The following is a 13,257-nucleotide window of genomic DNA, read 5'->3' as shown; positions in this document are numbered from 1 at the left end:
TTCTCATTGATCGGTAAACTTGGTCTTGGCTGACTGTTCTCGCTGATCTTCTGGGGGAGGGGCCTGTTGCCGTGGTTCCCAAATGTCTTTCCCCGAGGCGGAACTGCCCCGCCCTTGCCCGGTCCAGGCTAACTAATCTGCTCGGCTTTGCTCTGGGGAGCTTTTGTTCCCTGCAAGCTTTCCGTACAGCTTTGGAGGACGAGAGTGAAAATGGTGGCCTCCCAATCTCCGTCGCGGAGGAGCCGAGAACTCGGGCCCTGCTCCTCAGTGCGCCCCCAGAGAAAAGCAGTCAATCACTCCCGTCTCCCCGGTCTCTGGCCGCACTCCGTGCTCACCCAGCCTGTGACCGAGAGTTTCTATCTCTGGCACATGACCCCGTCTGGAGTCTCCAAACCCAGGAGATCCCTGCGGTGAGCTCCTGCACCGCTCCTCCTGGGTGAGGAAGGGGAGTCTCCCCGGATCTGCCGCTTATTGGGTCCCTGCTGGAGGAGCAGTGGCCCGACTGTGCCGCGGATCACAGTTTATGGCAACCCTGAGCTGAGAGCCCGTGCCTCGGCTCCGTCTCTGCAGCCGGCTTCCCTGCTCCATTACCTGGGAGCTCTGCCACACTCAGGCACCCCCGGTCTTTCTGTGACCCCAAGGGTCCTGAGACCACACAGTCCTGCGAGGGTTCCACCCCCTGCTTAGCCACCAGAGTGATGTCCCTCAGCAGAGCAGACTTCTAAAATTTTTGATTTTGTGCTCCACAGCTCTATCACTTGCCAGAAGTGGCCGACAGAGGCCCTTCCCCCGCCGTCTATCTTCCCGAATATCACCTTGGATTCACTTCTCCACACGTCCTATCTTCCAGAAAGTGGTCGCTTTTCTGTTCAGAGAGTTGCTGCTATTCTTTTCTTTGATCTCCTATTGAGTTTGTAGGTGTTCAGAATAGTTTAATCCCTATCTAGCTGAATTCCTGGGACCAGACGAAATTTAGGTCTCCTACTCCTCTGCCATCTCGCTCCTATATCAAGATTTTATTTATTGTTTAAAGTAATCTTTACATCCAACGTGGGGCTCAAACAACCCTGAGAACAAGAGTCACATGCTCCACTGAGCAAGCCAGGTGCCCCCAAACTGGTGTGGTTTTGTTTCATTTCTCATTGTGGTTTTGAATTGCAATTCCTTGATGATTAATGATGCTGAGCATCTTTTCATGTGTCTATTTACCATGTATATGACTTCCTTAGAAAATTGTCTATTCAAGTATTCTGTCCATTTTTGAATTGGATTGTTTGGGGTTTTTTTTTTTTTTTTTTGCTAGTGAGTTGTATGAGTTCTTTATATATTCTGGATGTTATCCCTTTATCAGACATATGATTTGCAAATATTTTCTCCCATTCAGTAGTTCACCTTGTCATTTTGTTGATGGTTTCCTTTGCTGTGCAGAATCTTTGTAGTTTGATACATTCCCACTTGTTTATTTTTGCTTTTGTTGCTTGTGCCTTTGATGTCAGATTCAAAAACTCCTCACCAAGACTGATGTCAAGGAGCTTACCACCTATGTTTTCTGCTTGGTGTTTTATTGTTTCAGGTCTTATGTTCAAATTTTTAGTCCATTTGGGTTAATGTTTTGTGTATAGGACAAGATACAGGTCAAGTTTCACTCTTTTGCATGCAGCTGTCCAGTTCTTTCCAACACAGTTTATTGAGAGACTGTCCTTTCCTTATTGCATATTCTTGATTCCTTTCTTGTAAATTAATTAACCATGTATGCACGAGTTTATTTATGGGCTCTTCATTACGTTTAATTGATCGGTGTGTCTGTTTTAATGCCAGTACTATACTGGCTTTTTGTTTGTTTTTTAAATATTTTATTTATTTATTTGATAGAGACACAGTGAGAGAGGGAACACAAGCAGGGAGAATGGGAGAGGGAGAAGCAGGCTTCCCACTGAGCAGGGACCCCGATGTGGGGCTCGATCCCAGGACTCTGGGATTATGACCTGAGCCAAAGGCAGATGCTTAATGACTGAGCCACTCAGGCGACCCAATACTATACTGTTTTAATTACTATAGCTTTGTAATATAGTTTGAAGAGAGGGAACATGATGCCTCCAGTTTGTTCTTCTTTCTTAATATTGGGCTATTTGGATATTTTTGTTATTGCATTCAACTTTTAAGATTATTTGTTGTGTATCTTTGAAAAATGCTATTGGAATTTTGATAGGGATTGCATTGACTCTATAGATTGCTTTGAGTAGTGTGGGCATTTTAACAATATTGACTCTTATAATCCATGAGCACAGAATATCTTTCTATTCATTTGTGTCTTTTTCAATTTCTTTCATAATTGTCTTTTCAATATGCAAGTCTTTGACAATGTATTGGTAAAATGTATTCCTAGGTATTTTATTCTTTTTGATGCAATTATAAATGGGATTGTTTTCTTAATATTACCCTTCCAATATTTTGTTAATAATCTATGCAACAGACTTTTGCGTATTGATTGCATATCCTGCAACTTTACTGGATTTGTTTATTCAAACAGATTTTTGATGGAGTTTTTACGGTTTTCTGTATGTAATATCATGTCATCTGAAAGTAGTGACAGTTTTGCTTCTTCCCCCATTCCCTACTCAAACACTCATACTCCATAAAGTTTACTGATTTGGGGTCTGGGATGCCTCAAGTTTTGGACATTAGGTAACCCAAGAAAACTTGACTGCAGACAGAGTAGATAGTGGCATTTTATCTTCTGTATTCCTATTTCTCTTCTCTGTGCTATGACTGCAGCTCTGCAGACCTTCCTACTGGCCTATCTTAGGTTCCCTTCATCTCCTCGCATAGCCCTCTTTGACCACTTTCCTTTGCCATCAATACCTGAATTGGGGTTACATTCTACCAGTCCTTTTTACCTTTTTTTGAATTGAGCAGCATAGTGATAAAACATGGGCCTACCTATGAAATAAAAAGAGCCCATTCTGCAATTAAAACCAAGCCTTAAAATACTTATATCCTTAAGGCACATGAATAAGATTTGCCTGTTTTAAATATTAAGCAGTATAAGTGGAAGTTTTCATAAGTATTAATTTTTTTTAAAGATTTATTTTAGAGAGCATGAGCAGGAGGAGCAGGGGGAAAGGGAGAGAGACTCTCAAGCAGACTCCATGCTGAGCACAGAGCTCAATGTGGGGTTCAATCTCACAACCCTGAGATCAGGACCTGAGCGGAAACCAAGAGACACTCAACTGACTATGCCACTCAGGTAGCCCTAAATGCAAATTTTCAAAAGAGGGTACAAATGGAAATGGCACAATAGCTTTTGATGGAAGGAGATGCCAAATCGAGAGTAATTTCACAAGAATGGAAAGCCAAGGAATCAAACTAAAACTTCTACTTCAAATTTTTGCCTAAAATGAGCCTTCGGAGTTTGTCTGCAAGGGTTCCCATCTAGGTGTACACAGCTATACTGAGCTCCTGCTTGTCACCAGACTTTGTAATAGACCACTGGACCATTCTGCAGTAAACAACAAGGCTACCAGATTAGCAGGGCAAATATTTTTCTTTCCATTTAACAGACAAGAAAACTGAGGCCCAGAAAACTTACATAAGTGACTTTCCTGAGGTTAAGAACTGCATCAAGAATCTGGGTCTCCTCATTGCTCTTAGTAGACCATCTACAAATCACACTTCAGGTATGTGATTCTAATAAAACCTTGTCATGTTTGCTTACATCCTGTCCCCATTTGTTCTTCACTTATTCGACTATTATTCTCTATTTTCCTCCGTCTTTTTCTCTGTTTCCAAAGCACCTTTTGTACTTTGCCTTTGATATTATGTGTGTTGCTCCATTATCTTAAATAGGCCGAACCAAAGATTCACATGATAATCTCTGCCGTGAGCACGTTGATCAAGGTACTAGGGAGGCAGGAGGTGTGCCAACACATTGTTTAAGTGCCTTGATCACGTAATCCAATACTGTGACACAGGACAAAGTGGCCAAGGTAAGCAAGGAAGTAAGGCCGAGTGAAAGTGAAAAGGAGACAGCCACAGAACTGCTATCACAATGTACTAGAAGCAGAATAGGCTGAGCTTCTTCTGCAACCATACTGTTAGAGAGTTTACTGAAAGAAGGATTAAATAAAATCCAGAATTTCATTATATGGAAACTTATTAGGCCACTTGATCCATGATCAAAGACAAGAAAGACATTTCCTTTGTAGCACAGAGTATGGGATCTCCCTAGTGGAGCTAGGATATACAAAGTTATAGTGTAAGCTCACTAATATTGTTTGAGCTTTTTTCTCTGAAATTTGTGGCAGGTTTTGTTCCATAAGATCACAGAACTGGGGAAAGTCTTAGAATGCTCTTTTATGCAATCTCTGAAATGTCATTTGTTTTAAAATTTTAAAGGAAAGGTATTTCACTTCATATTCTATTTTCTCATTTTAGGTACCATTTTCTGCTCACCCTCAAATGATTATTGTATGATGTCTTTGCATATTTAGCAAGAAATGGGTACTTGGTACACTCTAATTTCATACACAACAAAGCTTAGAAACGGCTGTGGGAAGAGATGCTTGGGGAAGGTGCTAACATCTCTACCTGTCCCTTGTAGAAGAGCCTCAAGATGGTATTTTTTTTGAGTCATCTTGTTCATCCCCTGCTGTCACAGTCCTTAATGTCACCACTTACCAGTACCCAAGATTTTCTAAATAGTTTTTATGCTACAAAAAGAAACATTCTGGGAGTGGGTGTATAAGACATGTCTGGATGTCAGAGAATTTAGGATATGAGCTCATTCTGTTTATTTACAGCTTGATTTCTCTTGGGAGGAAATGTACTCCCTTTTCACTTACAGGATCTCCCAGGTGGAAGACAATTGTTTTTAAGTCATTCTGTTTGCTCTTTCAGTCAAAGTTGTTGGGCTTGAGACTGATTTTTCTTCAAGGCTGTATAAACCTTGGAGTTGGCAGGATGATTTTGGAGAAGGTACAAGATGGAAAATAGGGAGCACAGGCTCTGAAGGCAATGATTTGACATGTTCTTTCTTATAACTCCTTAAGGAAACTTCAACTGCATGATTGACTCCTCCCAATTGAATGAATACTAATTTTAAATTGTATTAATATCATAAAGTAGTTGTAAAAAACAATGGAAAGTATATTTATAAGGCAGTACTTGTTCTATTTCTTATTCTACCATAAGTAAATAAATATATTTTATTTCTTATACTCTTACATTAAAAATGTAAGTATAACTGGCAGGTTGCATAAAATATTTCCTTGGGAAAATATTCAAACCATAGCTTTCATATTGTCTTTCTTGATATAATTTTTAAATTTTTAGTTGATTTTTTCTGTATAAAGGTGAACATGTTCTTTAAATGTAAATAGGGAAATACTTGAAAATGAAAAAAAAAATTCCACTTCCCTCCAGGAGCTTCTAATTCAGTGGATAATGATAATTAACGACACAAGGCAGCATTTGTTAATAAACACTCAAATGAGTGTCACCGGCAGTAAGTTCTCCAGGAATTCATAAGAAACAATCTTTCTAAACAGAGAGGCTCATAAACTGAGCCAAACCTCCATGTTCCCTGACAGTAATTTGTCCAGGTTTCATGTGAAACTAAACACTCAACTAAATGTACATTCTTCCCCAAGGCTTGATTATTGCCATACACAACTTATTCTTTATTTCTGTTTTATAATATGGCTGGGAACAGCAACAAGCCTAAAAGGAGGCATTAGTAATGTTCTCTGAACATATTTCATTAACGTCTTTTAAAAACATATATTTTTAAGCCATGATGCAAAATTACCAGAAGTTTCTATAACATGATTATAAATGTGGAATACTTTTTTAAAAAAGGAAACTCTCAAGACTCATAAGAAAAAATAGAAAAACATCAATCCTACTGATAAACTAGATCAAGTGAAGGTTTATCCAGGACCTTGTCTCTTGGTGAAGAAAAAAAGAAGCTGCTTTTCCTAGGACTTGATTCAATCTCTTACATGGCACTTGTATAAATGTATTATAAATTTTTATTAAGCCACCACAATAGTTAACCTAATTGCCCCTTTCTGAGAGAAACTGATAGAAAAGTATATGATCTGTGCTATGCTGTTTTTCAGGTCATTACTCAAAGGAACTGCAAAAGAAAGTTTGTGAATTCATAGAATCATCCATAGAAAGTTAGATGATTGCAACAATTTTCATTAATCCCCTGGACCTATTCAAAGGGTTACAGAGGTATCTCACACAATGTAGGGATGTAAATATCTTTTCTGGCTCTTATGTACCCCATCTGACTGTGTCGTATGGGTTTGGAGGATATTTAAGTATTGTTCAGTGATTTAAGACAAATGAGACAATTGTTGAGACTGGCCTTAGGATATTTTTAAGCTTTTTACAGATCAGATTGCTGCACAAGTTGCTTATTTTCTATAGTTTCTTCCTGTGAAGGTGGAGTAAAATTCTCAATATGAGCAAAAGGGGATCTGGAAATCCTATTTAGTTGTATAGTCTGAAAAGATTTTCAAAGCCAAGGAAAGGAAGCAGGATTTGGGTAGAAAGAAAAGGAGGATGGAGAATCACTGGTCACATACACCTTTTGTTTTTAGGGCTTCTTTGGTGCTCCTTGGAGTGTGGGAAGATTTGCTAATGCCACTGGTGAGCTAAGCTAGTTCTCTCATGTGCCCAGAGTGACAGAGCTCCAAAATGTCAAGTCAGTGACTTCTATCCTCAGAGTATCATCATCTCTCCCTTGAATGACTCTTTGTCAACTTGGTAGCACATCAGTCTCCCAGTGTAACCAGAAACATTTCCTCATACAGATCTTTGAAATACTTTCCACTCAATTCCCATAGAAAGCCTTCAGTGGGATGGGCCCTGAGCTAAATAAAGGGAAACTCACTAATCTTGAGTTGTGATTGGCAAGTAACTGAGCCAAACCTCCAAAGGACTTTATATGATAATGTGACAAAGGTAGTGGAGTAGACTTCTCATGTGGGGTATCATCAGGGAAAGTAGAAGTGACATTTTTAGACTCAATGCTTTATATCATCTCTTTGATCCTACAACCGACATATTATAGCAAAATGAACCCGATCGGTTTCTTCTGGCTTGTGAACTGGCTTGCATGCAAAAACAAAAACATAACATTTCATGAATGCTTTTATTTAGTGACTCTCAACCTTGGTCTTTGCAATTCTAATTGAATCTCTGATTTAGCTTCCAACTTTCAATACTCGCATATCCATTCATTTTTCATGTGTCCTCCATGTTTCCCTTTATATATTCAGCAAAGGCCTTCTGGACTCAGTATACAAAAAGGATTTGATGTACAAATGGCAAAATAGTGATAAACACTGAAGCTGGGAAATGGTCATATAAGGTCATTATACCTTTATTTCCACTTTTAGAGAGTCCAAAACACAAAGTCAAAAGATAAAACCGTAATAAGAATGATTTTTAGGTTTTGTGTTTATTATCAAGATGAGTACATAGAGTTACAAACATTACAGAAAGAAGTTTATAGGCAGGCTCAGACTTAATTGTGCTTCCTCTGTCCATTAAAGAACACAAATATGTCCATTGAAAAACACAAGTATTTTCTGTATTAGTTTTGTGTGCAATTAAGTCCTTGAAAGACTGTCAGTGTCCTGTGGTTTCTAAGTTTCCTTGATGGGGTGATATCATGTAAATCATGATCAAGAGTTAGGCCTTGGAATCTTAACTGCTAAATTCACCATTTCTATGTGGTGGTCATTGTTGTTAAATATAAAATTCCACAAATGATTCTTTTTTAACACATCACTAGTGTCAGGGATGAGATGTTTCCTTTAGATCACGTTAAGGCTTCTTAGTTGCTTCCCTTTTTTCTCTTATAATACATATCTTGCAATATCTTCCATGCAGTTGTTTAAGGAACATTACACTATAGAGTCCTTGAGCTGGAAGCTTGAAATAGTGTCTCAGTGACAAGGAAAGAAACTAAGTGAAAAATGAGGAAAGAAAAAAAATAATAATAAAAGAAACAAACACAGTATATAGATATACCAGATGAGACTAAGAAAAAAAATAGGCAACATTCTCCAACTTGTTTAACTGTGATCTTAATAGAGAAGAAAAAAAAAAAAAAACAACTAATGGGGAAATGTTCCAATTTGCATTGTTAGTTTAATATTCAGAAAAACTTTTAGTAACTGTCTTTTAGAATGTGATAGTATCCCATGGCTTAATATTCACACTGTATTGGGGCACCTGGGTGGCTCAGTCACTTAAGCGACTGACTCTTGATTTTGGTTCAGGTCATGATCTCAGGGTCAGCCCCGTGGTCAGGCTCCTCAACAGGCACTGAGACTGCTTAAGATTCTCTTTCTACCCCTCCCCTACCTCTCTCTCTCTCCCTCTTTCTAATATATATATATTTTTTCCTCACTGTATCATTACATTTTCTATTATGTATCATTTAATGGGAAAACAAAAATACAATGTTATTCATTACGTTTCTTTTGAGGTAACTTTTGTATGATCAAATAAAAAACATGCATCAACAAAAGGCAAAAACCAAGTTAATCAGGTTTTATTAATTTATCGTCTTTCTGCTGCATTTTACAAATGATAAAATTAAGATTTTGAGGGCGCCTGGGTGGCTCAGTTGGTTAAGCGACTGCCTTCGGCTCAGGTCATGATCCTGGAGTCCCAGGATCGAGTCCCGCATCGGGCTCCCTGCTCGGCAGGGAGTCTGCTTCTCCCTCTGACCCTGCCCCCTCTCATGTGCTCTCTCTCATTCTCTCTCTCTCTCAAATAAATAAATAAAATCTTTAAAAAAAAAAAAAGTACATTCATTAAAAAAAAAAAAATTAAGATTTTGAGAAGGGGGTCTATGATCACATACATTATAAGTAGGAGAGTCACCATCCCAGATCTCCTGGTTCAGTGTTTAATTTTCAAGGGCTCCCGTTATGTAAACGGCTCATTTTTTTTCCTTTGATAAAAAAGAAAAACAGCATTTAAAAATATATTCTGGGTTTTTTTTTCAGCTTCTCAAAAGTCTTTTCCTCCAGATTTAAATGAGTCTCAACTAAGTTGTCATTAGGTTGTCAAACATATTTAATTGGTGAATCCTGTATCTCATCTAAATCTCATTGCAAGTGGTTACGTGTTTTTGCCTGACAACCATTATTTCTCAAGATCTCATATTTAGAAACAGGATATTTCCAAAGGAAGGAAATGACAAGGCTTTATCTTTTTTTTTTAAAAAAACTAATGCTGTATTTTAGGGGTGAAGCCCAGCTTATTCAAAGTCTCATCAGAAATTATGGTGAGGACTCATTTGTCACCAGGAAAAAACAGTCACTAAATTTTGTTTGTTTTTACATGCTTGACAATTCAGAAGAAATATCGGATTTATTTTGCTATCTACTAACTTCATCTATAAACATATACACAGAATATAAGCAAATTCTTAAAATACCTTTAAATGTTCAAATGTCTGTCCTAAAATGTATTTTAATAGGTGATAAAAGAATTCAAGAGGCCTGAATAGACTTCATTTTAAACTCCAAACTGTTAAACAAAGGCTGGTCATGTGGGACACCATATGAGTGTCAAGGAAGAAGATTGAGTTTTTCGAGGACCGAGACCTCATTGAAAATAGCCGACTCAAAAAACTAAGCAACCCTCATTGCAGATGGAATGAGCCTAAGCAAAGTGCATAAGATAAGGTTGAGATCCATCTTCCAGGCAAAGAACCTAGGAATACCAAGGTCAATGATGAGGCTTGAGGTTAAAATCAGAGAGAAGTTTCAGAGCTAGATGAGAGAGTTAGGAATGTCATGAGCACAGACTGGAAATGAGCAAGCAGGTCTGAGTTTCATGGGCTGTCTGAGCTGAGCAGCAGAGTTCAGATGCCAGTGAGGCCCACTCATTTCTCGCAGATTCTGAATGGAAACCTATGTCAGTAATTAGGTAAAATGACTTGAGAAAATTTTCTTGCCTTCTGCTGGGCTTTTCTTCATCAGGAATAATAGCCTATGCTCTCAATGAGGGCCTCCCACTTTGAACCCCCCCCCCCACCACACCACCCCTACACTCACCAGGCTATTTAAACTGGAAGTAAAAGAAAAGAAGTTACATGATTACATGTTCAACAATTTATTAGCATCTACCTGCTGGCAAATTTGTGACACATACATCAGGCACATCACTTAACATTTATAATTTCTACAGTCTTCCTTCACTGAAAAATGCGTGGCAGCGCGCGTCCCCTTCCCCCCATTGAATGCATCGCCATGCCCCATGGCAGCTCTGGAAATATTTGGGGGAACATTAAAGAGAAAAGTATCCTCTGTCATGATGAGCACTGAGTAATGAATAGAATTGTTCAATCACTAAACTGTATACCTGAAACTAACTAACCAAAGTATGATCAGCAAACATACAGGTTTTCTTTATCATCTGGTAACAGAGACTATTGTGATGTATTATATAATTATAAAATAATTTGAACTTTCTCTCACAATTATTTGAACTTTATCCCATACAAAAAAATAAAAACATCTCATTACATAATATTATTATTAAGTCTTTAGGATTTCTGCCAAAAGTGTTTCAATTTTGATAGATAGGAAATCTCTTTTCCTTGTACCCTTATTGTTATGACTGATTTCTGGCTGCATGTTGAGTCGCCAGCTGAATCATAGACATGATCAGTTATTATGATCTGAACTCAGTACAGAGATATTGTGGGTTTCGTTCCAGACCACCACAATAAAGCAAGTATCACAATAAAGTTAGTCAAATGAATTTTTTCATCTCCAAGTATATATGACAGTTATGTTCACATATAGTATAGTTTATTAAAGAGTGCAGTAGCATTACAGCTAAAAAAATGCACAATTTATTTATTTATTTTTAATTAATTAATTAATTATTAATTTATTTATTATTTAAAATGCTTTATTGCTGAAAAATGCTAACCATCATCTGCACTTTCAGTAAGTTGTACTCTTTTTGCTGGTGGAGGGTTTTGTCTTGACGTCAATGGCTGCTGACAGATCAGGGTGGTGGTGGTTGCTGAAGGTTGGGGGACTATGGCAATTTTGTCAAATAAGACAGTGAAGTTTCTTTCATTATTTGAGTCTTCCTTTCATGAATGATTTATCTGTAGCATGTGATGCTGTGTGTTAGCATTTGACCAACAGCAGGACTTCTTTCAAAATTGGAGCTAATCCTCTCAGTCCCTGATGCTATTTTATCCACTACGTTTCTGTAATATTCTCACTCCTCCGTGGCCATTTCAACAATCTTCTTCACCAGCATAGATTCCATCTCAAGAGACCACTTTCTTTCCTCATACATTAAGAAGCAACTCCTCATCTGCTCAATTTCTACCATGAGATTGCAGTCATTCAATCTCTTCTCTAGGCTCCACTTCTAATTCTAGTTCTTGTGCTGTTTCCACCCCATCTGCAGTTAATTTCTTCACTGAAGTCTTGACCCTTCAAAGTCATCCATGAGGGTTGGAATCAACTTCTTCCAAATTCGTGTTCAGGTTGATATTTTGACCTCTTCCCATGAATCATGAATGTTCTTCATGGCATCTAGAATGGTCAATTCTTTCTAGAAGGTTTTCAATTTATCTTGCCCAGGTCCATCAAAGAAATCACTGTCTATGGCAGTTACAGCCTTATAAAGTGTATTTCTCCAATAATAACATTTGGAGATCAAAATTACTTCTCCGTCTATGGGCTGCAGAATGTATATTTTGTTAGGCATGAAAACAACATTAATCTCATTGTCTACCTTCATCAGAGCTCTTATCAATAAGCAGTAATATTTTGAGTCTTTTTTTTTTTCTATGTAGTAGGTCTCAAGAGTGGTCTTCAAATATTCAGTGAACCGTGTTATAAACAGATGTGCTGTCATCCAGGCTTTGTTGTTCCACTAATAGAGCACAGGCAGAGTAGATTTAGCATAATTCTTGAGGGCCTTAGGATTTTCAGAATGGTCAATGAGCATTGGCTTCGACTTCAAGCCACCAGCTGCATTAGTCCCTAATATGAGAGTCAGCCTCTGTCCTTTGAAGTTTTGAAGCCAGGCAATGACTTCTCCCTAGCTATGAAAGTCCTACCTTGCATCTTCTTCTAATATAAGTTTGTTTTGTCCGCATTAAAAATCTGTTGTTTAGTGTAGCCACCTTAATTGCTTTGGCTAGATTTTCTAGATAGCTTGCTGCAGCTTTTACATCAGTACTGGCTGCTTCACCTTACATTTTTATGATATGGAGGTGGCTTCTTTCCTTAAACCTCATAAGCCAACTTCTGCTAGCTTCAGGTTTTTCTTCTGCAGCTTCCTCAATCTTCAGAAAATTAAAGAGAGAACATTGCTCTGGATTAGGCTTTAGCTTAAGAGAATGTTGTGGCTGGTTTGATCTACTCAGACCACTAAAACTTTGTATCAACAACAAGGCTGTTTCATTTTTTTTATCCTTTGTGTGTTTATGGAATAGCACTTTTAATTTCAAAAAGTTGGGTTTTTTGTTTTTTGTTTTTTTGTTTGTTTGTTTTTTGCATTCATAACTTGGGTAACTGGTGTAAGAGGCCTAGATTTTGGCCTATCAGCTTTTGACAGGACTTCCTCATGAAGCCGAATCATTTCTACCTCTTGACTTAACATGAGAGATATGAGATTCTTCCTTCCACTTAAACTCTTAGAGGCCATTGTAGGGTGATTGATTGATTTAAATAATTGACATACAATGTTATATTAGTTTCAGATATACAACATAGCAGTTGGACAGCTCAATACATTATGCTTACCCTGATAAGTATTGTCACCATAAAATGCTATTATAATAATATTGACTCTATTTTCTATGTTGTACTTTTCATCACCATGACTGATTTATTTTATAACTGGAAGCTTGTACCTCTTAATCCCCTTCATCTATTTTACCCATCCCCTAGCCCTCCTCCTCTTTGGCAACCCCTAATTTGTCTTTTGTATTTAAGAGTCTGTTTGGTGTTTGTTCATTTGTTTTTTAGAGTCCACATATGAGTGAAATCATATGGCATTTGTGTTTCTCTGACTTGTTTCACTTAGCATAATACCTTCTGGGTCCATCCATGTTTGCACAAATGGCAAGATCTCATTCTTTTTTACGGCTAATATCCAATTGTATATGTATACCACACATTCTTTATCCATTCATGTATGGATTGCTTTCATATCTAAGTTATTGTCATTAATAGTGCAGTAAGCATA

This window comes from Leptonychotes weddellii, chromosome 12 (genome assembly GCF_054177405.1).
Source record: "Leptonychotes weddellii isolate Sample4059 chromosome 12, ASM5417740v2, whole genome shotgun sequence".
NCBI classification, from domain to species: domain Eukaryota; kingdom Metazoa; phylum Chordata; class Mammalia; order Carnivora; family Phocidae; genus Leptonychotes; species Leptonychotes weddellii.
Note: the sequence above shows the minus strand (reverse complement) of the source record.